The 13,435-nt window shown below is 40.8% G+C and overlaps 1 long non-coding RNA gene across 1 annotated transcript; it reads left to right on the forward strand.

The window, feature by feature from the left end:
- Window positions 1-1,990: 1,990 nt before the first annotated feature.
- On the forward strand, window positions 1,991-12,450 carry LOC117717089 (uncharacterized). Its single transcript, XR_013113223.1, has 4 exons — window positions 1,991-2,031; window positions 2,461-2,565; window positions 7,295-7,441; window positions 7,902-12,450. It is a non-coding gene; the product is annotated as an uncharacterized LOC117717089 (long non-coding RNA).
- Window positions 12,451-13,435: the final 985 nt, after the last annotated feature.

Below are 13,435 nucleotides of genomic sequence, written 5' to 3' on the forward strand. Positions count from 1 at the left end.
TCATGGACCAGAAGTGCCCCCATTAGAAGCATGGGGATGGGAACGTAGCAGTGGGAGACACAGAGATCCTGATACATCTTTTTCTTTAAAGATGTCTACCATGAATTCATAGTAGAAGAATCAAGGTAACAGACCTCCCTTGTCAAACTCCTGGTAGTTATTCTTTGTCCATTCTCCTGACCCACCAAGTTTCTTTCCCATACTTTGGGCTTTCCATGAAAACACCCAGGACACAGAAGCATGGGGAAAAGGACCGTGGAGAAGTTATGGGGCTGTTTGCATGACTTTGGAAGTGAAGATGTTAGAAAGATGGCTCTACTCTAGCCACACCCTCTTTTTCAACTTTCTTCCACATGCTGTCAAAGACCAGAGTCTTAAAGCAGAAACACAGCTGATCTGACATCAGCCTTGAGCTAACAATAAGGGATAGAGTCATTCTGACCTGTGAGTTTCTTGATCTCTTGATGAATTTGTTGTGTTGAAGCCTAGAGAAACACACACAAAAAGAAACAAGAAAGTTAGATTTATGTTATAGATTGGAGATTTTACTGACAGTACATCTCATCTTGCCCATGGGATATTGAAGTGTTTTATATCAGGTATTAACTCAGTTATCTTCTACAATCATATCATTAGTTACTAATTTACTAGTGAATAATTTATTAAATATAGTAAGGAAGCAGTGAGTTGGCTCTGTAGGCAAAGGTGCTTGACACCAAGCCTGAAGACCTGGGTTTCATCTCTGGAGCTCACCTAGTAAAAGGAGTGAAGCAGTTTCCACAAGTTCTCCCATTGACCTCCACATGCACACTATGGCATCTGTGCATGCATGCACACACTCATACATGTTATTAAAGTGTTTTTTTTTTAATCTAAGTTCTAGATTATTATATGGCATACTGAGACTAAAGATAAATATGAACCCTGTACTCTAGAGACATGCAGTAGTAAGGAAAGCAGCCACCTAAACAGCTAAGATACCATGTGGGAACCAGCAAAACTGCGCAGTGGGTAAAGGTGACTGTTACCAAGCCTTGGCATCCTACATTTAACTTCTATGACCTTCAAGGGTAAATGGAAAGAACTGACTCTTGCAGGTTGTTTTCTACTTCTCTATGTCCCATGACATGTGCACACCTGTACACACACACACACAGACACACAGACACACACACACACACACACACACACACAATTTTTTTAAATGTGGTAAGTGTAATAGAAATGCATCAGAGAACACAGAAGACCTTGATTAATTTCCTTAAACAGAATTGAAGAATTACTCCATAAATTCCCATTTGTGCTAGAGCTCACAGAGTCAGCTGATTTCTGGGGGAAAAGGAACATTATAAGCAAGTAAGACATCACTGAAAATGGCATATTGTAATTTTTGTGGTGGGGCATTCACCGTAGAAGACTGGATAGACACAGCTTTAAGCCAACAGAAAGTCGTTATTAGCCACTCAGCAACTACAGTGAATGTTCAGGATCCCGGTGTAGCCCCAAGCCTTCTTCAGGGTGACCTTTTAAGCACAAACCCCGTGCTCTGTGTTGACATACTTCAGTGAACAGGAACAATTATCCAGAAACAGAAACCAAAAAGTGAGGCTAGTACGTTTTGAGACTCCAAGAACTATGGACTTTGATGTCTTAGGCCTTTGTTTTAGTTTTGGCAGGTGGTACTGTCTAGGTGCTGAGTTTTACAACCTAAATGGTACTTGCATCATGGAGTGAGTTGTGCTAAGGTCTGGAGCCCTACTACAATTTTCAGGTGCACTTTTGCTGAGCTGTGGGAGATGAGGCTGAGAAGGTGAGAACCAGGGAATGCTTGGTGTTAGGAGTTAAATTCTATCCTGTAAGGTCTTCATAGAAAGTTGTACACTCCTGGGACTTTGCAGCAATGCCCTCAGTCAGTTTAAGGGTATTATTAATGACATTTGTCACCATTAAAATAAAACAAATAGGTATTCCTTCCTTTTGCATCAGGGCATCAATATCTAAAGACCCTGGATGACAATTCTGGAGCATTTGGTGAGTAAGTCCATGGTTTAGTGACCCAGTTTACCACAGAGCTAAATACATCTAGTGGTAGTTTTGATAGTTTTTAACTTATTTTATGCTTGCTTAATCATGCATTATTTAATAATATATGTTCATGATGGAACCATTAAGTAAAGATACAAAGCAAAAGAAAACTGGTGTTGAAATCTCAGTTAATAAAAATATGTCTACCAATGATTCTTCTGCATACATATCTCCATGTGATCTATAAATATCATAGACCTAAGTAATCTGGAAACACCTGCATGGTGAAATATCTACAGATACTGGATAGAACATGGCATGATTTTAAAATGTAGAGTTTATCCTCTGTGAAAAGTAAGGTTACAATAAAAGCTAAGTTGAACACTTTTCAAAATGGAGCCCCAGAAGCTACAGATGGAGCCTCTTCTCTTCCAGTGTTGCTGCTTAGGGAGCTTGGTCACCTCCACCCTGCACTGTGGATGTCTGAGACAAACAAGTGGACAGACCAGACGACTAGAGACTTGGAACACATATCCATAGGTATTCAGCTCCTGGTTTGTTTTTTTTTTTAAAGATTTATTAATTTATTTTATGTATATGAGTACACTGTAGCTGTTGTGGGATGTGGAACAGTTGGAGGATAAATGGGAGGGGTATAAAGTCTGGATTGTAAAAAAATAAACAATGAATTAAAAAACAAAAAAGAAAATTATTTTAAAAAGAGAGAAACAGAAAAAGAAGATTTATTTATTTATTTTATGTACATGAGTATACTGTAGCTGTTTTCAGACACACCAGAAAATGGCATCAGATCTCATTATAGATGGCTGTGAGCCACCATGTGGTTGCTGGGAATTAAACTCAGGACCTCTGGAAGAGCAGTCAGTGCTCCTTAACTTCTGAGCCATCTCTCCAGCCCTTCAGCTCCTGTTTGTGGACATTTTATTAGGTATGTAGATTCTTTTCTTTTGTCTTCTATTGGTCACATGGATCCTGTTCCCCAGCACTGCACAACCAGAACTGTTTGCCCATACAAATCTCTACTTTCCCCTGCTTTCTTTAGAATATGGATTCAAAGGCTCCTGAACCTATGTTCTTGAGTTGTTATATATAGGATCTCAAAGAAGTTCTTTTAATTTTACAGGTCCTGGCTGAATTGATTAGCATGAGAGAGAGAGAAAGAAAGAGAGAGAGAGAGAGAGAAAGAGAGAGAGAGAGAGAGACTCCCTACAAGAAAAACACTGAAAAGCAACAGTGAAAACTCAGAGGCTACTTTGAAACTCACTTCACTGTCAGACTGTTTAAAAAAAATGGGTTGGTAACAGTGTTGGCACAAAGAAATGTCCCATAAAAAGACCTCATTAAAAAAAAATCAAGATTCTTAGAGTGCCACGTGCTCAGAGGACACATTGATGCTGTGAGGAGGTGCAGATACAGAGATAAAATTGGTCTTTTTACACTCAACATCAGAGACAAGGAGAGCAGTCACTCCTGATGCTGGAGATAAATACAGTTCCAAAGACCACATGTGCCACGAGAGAGTCCTTCTACATCAGTGGTTCTGAACCTGTGGGTCATGACTCTTTTGGGGGTTGAAGGGCCATTTTACAGGGGTCACCGAAGACCATCAGAAAACAGTTTATTTATATTATGATTCATAACAGTAGCAAAATTATAGTTATTAAGTAGCAATGAAAATAATTTTATGGTTGGGGTCACCACAGTGTGTAAGAAACTGTATTAAAGGGTCACAGCACTAGGAAGGTTGAGAACTACTGTTCTTCATGAATCAAATGTGTGTTGTATGCCTCAGTATGTACACAGATTCTACAGGTTTATCTTTAATGTCTCTAAAACTGCAACCTTATAGTCACCATTGTCCCAACAGACTATCTGCCTAGTGACAGCCCTTCAGCCAATATACTGATGCAAACTTGTGCTTCAGATCTATGAATTTTGAATCCAAATAGCCCACATAAATTTCACATTCTTCTTTTAAGTATATACTCTTTTTTTAAGTTTTCATTTTATTTTTATTTTATATGCATGGGTGTTTTGCTTGCATGTATGCCTGTGTGAAGGAATTGAATTTCTTGGAACTGGAGTTACAGACAGTTGTGAGCTGTCAAGTCGGTGCTGGGAATTGAACTCAGGTCCTTTAAAAGAACAGCCAATACTCTTAACCTCTGAGCCATCTCTCCAGTGCCAATTTTTCATTCTTTGCCTTTAAGAGCTCTCTTCTGTCTTGGCTTCTTTGAATCTAGCCATAATATACTATATTATACATATTTCCCTACAGTGCTCTGCTTCTCCCAAACAGACATTATTCCCTTAGTTTCTCTCTCTCTCTCTCTCTCTCTCTCTCTCTCTCTCTCTCTCTCTCTCTCTCTCTCTCTTTTCTCTGATGGTTATTTACGACAATAGTGGCTAGAAAATGCCTGCTTTCCAGGCAAGGAAGAATGAGCTCAGAGCATGTTTCCACTGAAGTGTCCCATAAGTGCTGAAAGCTGCCTGCTCCTCAATGCAACATAAGTGACCAGAATTTACAAAGACATACCTTACTTGATTAAACCAATAACTATGAAAGTGATAGTAATAGACATTCCCAACAAATCTAATATATACACACATACATATTGTTTGTTTTGTGTTTTTGAGACAAGGACTCACGTAGCCCAGGTTGGCCTTGAGTTTACTAAGCCGCTGAAGATGACCCTAAATTCCTGATCCTCTTGCCTCTGCCTTCCAGCACAAGCTACTGACATGGGCCACTCTGCCCAGCCTTTGTTGTTATATTAAAATAAGGATTTCGATAGCTTGGGCTGCTTTGATCTTTCTTTAGCTGAACATGACTTTGAACTCCTGATCTTCCAGCCTCTGCCTCCCAAATGCTGAGATTCCAGGCAAACACTACCAAACCAAGCTATATATAGTGCATATAGTGTACTTCACCAAATTTATGAATCTAAAACAACTTACAAATATTAATAGCTGCTGAATCTAGTGGTACATGCCTGTAATACCAACACTTGGGCTAAGGAGGAGGATTGTCATATGTTTGTGATAATCTATGTAGTGAGCACCAGCCTAGCCGGGGCCATAAAGCAGGGTCCTATCTCAAAAAACTAACACACACATACACACACACACACACACACACACACACACACACACACGTACAGCCTTTTTACTTCAAGTAAAAACTCTGTAACATTTAAAGTAATAAAATATATTCTTTACATTAATAAAAATTATAAAATATCAAAGTATTGAATTAATAAATAATACAGAAGGCCTTCATATATAAAGCCATAAACATTTAATACAGGAGATACATAATGATCTGCATAACTGGACAGATATTTCAGGCTTTTGGCTGGGATGATTTTAATATCAAATATGTCATTCCTCTCCAAGTTAAATTCTACTTTAAGACCTTCTTAATGGAGAATAAGAAGAGAAGGAGAGACTTGCAGGACCAAAACCTAAAACAGCTACAAAACCATAGTTAATAACAGGAACAGGCCAGTGGGATTAATGTTTTTTAAAAGGCTCAAAAATATCAGGAGGTAGAGGATTTCTGTTCATTGAAGGCCGGCCTGGTGTAAACAATGAGTTCCAGGACACCCAGGGCTACTAAGAGAGAGCCTGTCTCGAAACAAAACAAAACACCCAGCTCAGAAGCAAGTTCACTTACATATGACAATGTGACAGCTTAATTGAAGAGAGCTCCACATAGCAACAAGAAAACAATCCCATCGCTGTGATGACAAACGTCAACTTGACAAAATCGCGAATCATCTAGAGATGAGCCTCTAAGCATGCCTATAGGGAACTGTCTGGAAACCGTCCCTGGTGCCTCTGTGTGGCGCCATCTTATGACTGGGATCCCAGACGGTGTCCGTGGGGAAAGAACAGCAGTTTGGGCTCTTTGCTCTCTGCTTCTTTACTACGGAATGCAATGAATGTAACAGATGTAACAGATGCAACGGATGCAACTGATGCGGATGCAACGTGAATCGCTACCCTCAGCTCCTACGGAGGTGGCTTCTTGCCCTGCCACGGGATTCAGAGATAGACTTTCAGTGAATTAAGAATTTCAAGTGTGAGGGGGCTGGAGAGATGATTCAACAGTTAGGGGCACTGACTGACTGCTCTCGAAGAGGACCTAGGTTCGGTTCCCAGAACCCATATGGTGACTTATATGGTGACATTTACACTTTAGTGTGAGTTACACTACAAGCCTGGAATCCAGGACTTGGAAGAGCATCTCCAAAAGAACCTGGTTCCTTTGTTGCAGTCCCCCATGGGCAGGGTGCCATCAGGTGATCCCACCCAATGGCTTATTTAGCAGAGTTCCTCAAACCTGGCTGTGCATCACAATCACCAGAGACGCTTTAACGAAATAGACATCTCATGGCCTTACCCCAAATCGAACTACACCTGCACACTACTGGTCAGCTACGTGGAGCGTTAAGATCAGTCCAAGTGGCCATCTGGTTAGGGAATAAGGGGGTTTGAGGTATGGTGATTCATAACTAGAATCTTAGCAGAGGCAGAAACAGGAAGGTTAGAAGTTTGAGGCCAGCCTGGGCTACATAGCAAGACTTTGTGCCTTTTGCCACAAAAGAAGATAGATCTGTAGCACAGGGCTTCAGGGTGGGAGGAGGAGCAGATGTGAGGAGCCAGAGAGGAGCCAAAGGGGGCCTGGAATGATGAAGGAAAGAGCATGAAATAGGAAGCTGAGAAGAGGAGCAGGTGGTTGCCTGGGACCCACTACCACTCTGAAAAGATGCTCGGGGCCACCCCAGATGAAACAGACTTTCCTGACCCTGGTTTTTTCTTTGTTTGTTTTGTTTTGTTGTTTTCCTTCTAGTTCTTGTCTCTCTACCTCTCCAATCCTTGTTTGAATCTGTGCAAGCTTGTGTTTTATGTAGCTTTGGGGATTTGTTTTTGTATTTTTTGGGGGGGAGGGTTTTTTCAAGACAGGGTTTCTTTATGAATCTCTTGCTATCCTAGTACTTGCTCTGTAGACCAGGCTGGCCTCAAACTCGGAGATCCTGCCCAGCTTATGTAGCTTTTGTAAGCTGCCTTCCATCATTTCTGAAACAAGGGGAGAACATTTAAAATGAAGAAGCTAGCAAAAACTTCATACGCTGAGAGACTACCCCATTACTTTTACATTCTGAGACTTGGCAAGCCAGACTATATACCTATCTGTCTTCTCCTTGGTGATAATACTATGGACTTTGACATGTCCCTTTTCCAGGCTTCCCTGGTCAGTCTTACAGAACCTCACCTGGCCATGCTCACCGGATTGAAGCCAACCAGGACCGGCAAGAAGACATCTGTGTTATCCATGCAGTAGTCCATCTGGCCTGCCACAAAGGGTGCCTGAGAGTAGCAAGAAAGGAAGGTATGATAAAGGAAGCTCCTCTGAGTGTTTCCCGAGATCCACATGGAACCTGACTCAGCATGCTTCCTAGAAATAGATTCCTCAACCATTCTTAGTGACTCCACCACTGGGTATTAACACATGCTTTTAATCCCAGCACTTGGGAGGCAGAGGCAGGTGGATTTCTGTGAGTTCAAGGCCAGTCTGGTCTACAGAGGGAGTTCCAGGACAGCCAGGGTTACTCAGAGAAACCCTATCTCAAAAAACAAAACAAAAGCCTTGTTGAATGTAAATTTGGAAAGCAGAGCATACTTTTAACAAGTTCCCCAAGAAAACTACTTTTTCTTTGAGCTACTTCCTCATATATAGTCCATGCTGGCCTTGAACACACAGCCATCCTCCTGCCTCTCTCTCCTGAGTGTTGATATTGTAAACAATTACCAACAAGCTAATGTTACATTTTTCTTTTGTTCTTTCACAGAAATCTCCCAAATGGTAAGGTTCAAGAACTACTAACTCAATTGTAAGCTCCTTGTGGTCAGTCTCCTGTTTTTCCTCATGGTACAACTGCTGGGATCTAACTCTCTGTGCCCTGAACTCGTAGAATTAAAACTCCTGTGGGGGATAGGAAACCTAGGCAAGTGGTTCTCATACAAATATGCTGAGAATCTTGTTAAAATGCAGATTGACTCACTGGCACCTGAGATCCTGTACTCCCAACCAGGCAGAGTTGCTGCAGATATTGCTGGTGAGAATGAAGCCAAGGGCCAGACTCTTTTATGAAGAGCCAGAGTAAATACTTCAGGCTTTGTGGGCCCTATGATCTCTGTCCAACTACTTAAGCCCAGCACAAAAGAGGCCATGAATTCTGAGTAAGAAGGTTGCATGCCAGTAAAACTACCCACAAATTCAGGCAGCTGGCTACACTGACTGCCAGAGTAGCTTGCTGACCCCCTGGACTGGTCTGTCCATCTTGGTTGTTGACATTAAATTACACCGCTAGCATCCACCTCATCACCTAGCATCCACTGTGCATGGCAGCCTAGTCCCACAAACTTCATCCTAGTAAAACTGACCCACTCCTCCTGTCCTCACACTTACAGAGAGCCCCACGGAAATGCCTATGACGACAACTCTCTTCTTCCCAGCAGCCACCTAGGAATGAAGAGGGGTGGGCGTTAGGGTCTCCAAGGTCCAAATCTAGTGTGTGAGAAAATCAGGGCCAGAGCAGGTGCCAGGCCTTTGCTGAAGGGTGGGATTTTTCTAACCCTATGAAAAGGAACATATGGGCATCTCCAGGTGTGTCATAACAGGAAACACAGACCTTCTTCAGCTCCTCGATCCCATGTAGGGTACTATCTTCTGTCCATTCCCAAGAAGCCACGACAGACCTAAGGGTGCAATCTCAGTTGGTGTCAGTGGCTATAACTAACATATAGCAGAGGGAACAACAGGTAAATGTGAGGATTCATTTTAATATTAAAAAAAAAAAGATGGGCCTTTATTGACTTCACTTATGAAAACAAAATCTAAGCTATGAAATTGCATCCCAAAGTAGAATCAACAATGTGAAACTGGTCAACGTCCTCACCCTGCCTGGGGAGGAGGGGCTGGATCAGCTTTCTGCTCAGGGGACTGGCGGTAACTATGAGGTGGGATGTTTGGTGCTATTTCTTTCTTTTGTATTGAATGCATCCAATTGGGTCTTTTTTAGCCCTTCCAGTTTAGAACTGCTTAATTCAGTAGACCCATGGAGGAAAACAAGAAAGAACAGAAATGGGCTGCTTGCAAATTGATTCAACCTCAAAACCATTCCTCAATAGGTGAACTTTTTGTTATTCTCTTAAATAGAAAACTTGAATGTCAGAGAAACTCCATCATTTGAACAACCCATTCATCCATAAGTACTATAATCATAGTTTGTTACAATTTTGTTTTTAATTTTTTTTAATTCTAGGGGAGTGTTTATTTATATTTCACACTTAGTTTCATTAAAGGTACTTTCTTCTGCTTTCCTCCATTTTTTTTCTTAAAACACATAACTGGATGGTTTTTTAGCCATAGTGTATTTTCTGTATTCTTACAAAACCGTATATTATCTTACTATCTTTTGAATGGAGCTTCTTAATTCGCTTAATGCGTTTCTTGTTAGTAGCTGTTTCTAACTTTTTATTATAAATAATAAGCATTTCATTTCTAAATATGCACATATAGATTATGAACATTTAAGTATAAAATGTCCTCTAAAAGCACTTATTTTTTAAAGGCTTGGACCCTAGCTTGTGGGGCTACTGAAGGTGCAGGAACTTGTAAGAAGTGGAAGCTGGGCATGGCTGGCCCACCTGGTAATCCCAGTGCTTTGGGAAGAATTATTGTAGAGGCAAGAGAATCAAGAGTTCAAGGTTTCTCATGACCCCATAGTGACTTTGAAGCTAGTCGGAACTATAAAGTCTTGCCTCAAAAAACAAACAAAAACTGCTAAATAGAAATAATTTGAAAGAGAAGTGGAAAATGGCAGAAGAAAGTTAGATCATTGATACCCTCAGAAGGGGCATGGGAGTCTTCTCCTGTCTTCCCTTTGCTTCCTAGTCATCACAAGGTGAGCAGATCTCTTTTCTCACATGGCCTTCTGGTCTCATTAGGCCCAGTGACCAGTAAGCTGAAACCTATACAACTATGAGCTGAAGTAAACCTCTCCATATGTATGGATCGGCCATAGTAAAACCCATCATATTGTATCTTATCTAAGAAATTAATAATAAATAATAGAACTTGCCTTTTATAAGCTTATTATTTCCACAGAGGTGGAAAACTAATTAATTACCATCTTTTGGTGCCTATTCTTAGAATTAATTTTCAAAGCCTTAACCATTGAATGAAAATAATCATTGATAGTTTCTATAAAGTATTATTGATCTACCATAGCAGTATCAGAATATACTACTTCTACTGTGCCCTCCTCAGTTATATTTTATATGCATTTAAACTTTTACTAATTATAATTATTTTAAATTTTCACTTTTTTCTTCTATCCACAGGTGGTCAGCACTTTTATTACTTTTGTTAAATAGCAAAATTACATTTTGATAATAATTTAATTCAATGAACTATTCATATACTTTCTCATCTGTGATTTGAATGTTGTATTCCTTCAAAATTTGTGTGCTGAGACCCTAAGCCCCGAAACCATAGTTTTAGGAGGTGAAGTTTCTGAGATGATTAAAGTGACCACATGTGAGATCATGACCTTTACAAGGAGACCTCAGGGACAGCCCTTGTGCCTTTACCATGTAATATGTAATGACTCAACTAGACCATAGTACCTGTATACCAGAAAGAGAATCCTCACTTGTTATATGGCAAAACATTTTCTGGGATGAAGCATCATACATGTCTACTCATCTCAGACAGAGAACACACGAACACACAACAGACTAAAGTATGGACACCACCAGAGTCCACCTTGGTGAACCATGAAACCATGCGTTTCTTTGGGTGTAGCAACAGTTTTAAAAATTCTGGAATTTTTGTTTTATTAACACACACACACACACACACACAGAGAGAGAGAGAGAGAGAGAGAGAGAGAGAGAGAGAGAGAGAGAGAGAGAGAGAGAGAATATTATAATAATGTGCTTTCATGTTAATCCCAGGTGTAGAGATATAGGGCTGTTTCAGACTGTCTACAGTAGCTGATCACGATTTACCTCATACACTAGCAAAAGCATGTCTTTGCCAGCTGCAGATAATTTCTGCAATTGTGTGGTGGCTTAGGGAGGTTGGTTGCAGTTTGCTAGTTGCAGTGATCAAAGAAGAAACAAAAGGAAAGAAATTCAGGGATTTTCCTAATTCATCTCTCTCTATCCTTGTTTCTCTCCTGTGGGAGGAGCTAAGGTGGGAGGAGTAAAGAGAGGAAGAGGAGGGGTAAGGGAGAAAGAGGAGAAGGAAGAGGAGGAGCTGGGGAGAGAGAGAGACGAGAGAATATGGAATCAGATGTTCATGTGTCTCTGGCAGTCAAAGGTAGTTGGTATATCTAGGTTGGGTATTGGGTTACACTTCTGATTGAGTGGGCATCTTGTTATTAATCATTACCAAATATATAAGCCTTTGGATGATTTAAGCATTAGAGTCTCATCTTCCTACTGGGCCAGCATGGATGGCGGGATGGTCTAGGCAATGCCCAGCCTTGTAGAGACAGTGTGGAAGATTGACAGAGCGGAGTCTCCCACGCTGGCGTCTAGTGGGTGGCAGGGCTGGTGTTTCTGGTTGGTGGGCCATTTCTAGCTGCTGCACCCAGGTGGCCTCCGGCCACTGAACATGGCGTCTGATCTAGGCAGAGTCGCTGCAGCCTAGACAGTCGGCTTGATAGGTGGCCGTTTTAAAATAATTACTACAACACTCTCCTAGCTAGTGTTGGGGAGGAATAAAGGGTAGGAAAAAGAAAAACAAAGTAGCAAAGACCACTACTACATTGGGGTTATAGGAAAATGGGTAATGAGTTACTTGCAGGAACAGAAATGACTCAAAGACAGCTGCATTACCAAAACCCACCACAGTAATGGGGACAGCTCCCAAAGTTGGGAACCTGAAGCACACACTAAGCTCAACAGGTTGGGTTTATCCTTCCCATTTATCTCAGTTGCTCTAAACCTCTTCCAAGGAGCTCAGCTGGTTTCTGCTTCTTCCAGGAAAGCTGGTACCATACCTTCTTAGAGTCTTCTTTACAGCCTAGCTCTGTTCAGTCAGAGAGGGACTCTGAATTTCTATTGTTTTCTCTGGCAGGGAGGGGGCCTAGTGAATCTGATTGGTTTCAGGGACTTCCTGAAGCTCTTTTCGAGTTGTTTACCTTCCTGCTTAAGGATCTTCCCTCCTGGATGGAATGTTTTGATGCCAGAGGAAACTGTTAAGCAAAATCACGACATACTATATTTCAAGCACCTTAGTATTGGACTTCCCAACCCAGAACTGAGAATAGTCTGTGCTTTTTATATTATCTAGTTTGTGGAATTTTATTATGGCAACTCAATACAGATTAAAGCACTGTCCACATATATATTTTAGTATTTCCTTTAAAAATATTTACTGTTATTGTTAATTATGAGTATATATGTACCTGCATGTGAATGAAGGCATTCACAAAAGCCAGAGGTATTGGATGCTCCTGGAGCTGGTGTTACAGATAGTTGTGAATGGCCAAATGGGGTGCTGGAAATCAAACTCAGGTCTTCTGGAAAACCAGCATATGCTCTTAACCACTAAGTCATCTCTCCATCCCCTATTTTAATATTTCTATTTTATCAATTCACATGAGTGAATTGTGTAATACACTCAAAGGTTGTTTGTTTGTTTGTTTGTTTGTTTTGTGTGTGTATGGGGCAAGGGGTGGTCCACAGAAGCCAGAAAAGAGCTTTCAGACACCTAAGAGCTGGAGTTGCATGCAATTATAAACCACCTGACCCAAGTGCTAGGAACGGAACTCCAGGCCTTTCAAAGAGCAGAATAGGGTTTTAATCATTGAACAAGCTCTGCAGAAGGGTGTTTTAAAAATTATCATGTAGTAGTTGGGTATTTTCTCTGTTTTCAGATTGTTACTGTCTTCTACTTATGAGAAACAAGGATTGGTTTTTCTTTTTTCTTTTCTTTCTTTTTTTTTTGTTTTGTTTTTTGTTTTTGTTTTTCAGGACAGGGTTTCTCTGTGTAGCCCTGGCTGTTCTGGAACTCACTCTGTAGACCAGGCTGGCCTCAAACTCAGAAATCCGCCTGCCTCTGCCTCCCAAGTGCTGGGATTAAAGGTGTGCGCCACCACTGCCCGGCGGGATTGATTTTTTTTTTCTGAAATCCACTTGCTTATCTAAAGTAATTCAGTTGGTGATAGGTTTTTATGTTTTGGCAATATATTCAATGAAGAGTCTATAGTAATAATCAACAATAATCATGACTCCATTAGGTGTTCAGTAAATGTTACTGAACACTGGAAAGGTAAGCATTGTGACAGAAAATAATTTTATCTGCAAT

This window comes from Arvicanthis niloticus, chromosome 11 (genome assembly GCF_011762505.2).
Source record: "Arvicanthis niloticus isolate mArvNil1 chromosome 11, mArvNil1.pat.X, whole genome shotgun sequence".
Taxonomy (NCBI): domain Eukaryota; kingdom Metazoa; phylum Chordata; class Mammalia; order Rodentia; family Muridae; genus Arvicanthis; species Arvicanthis niloticus.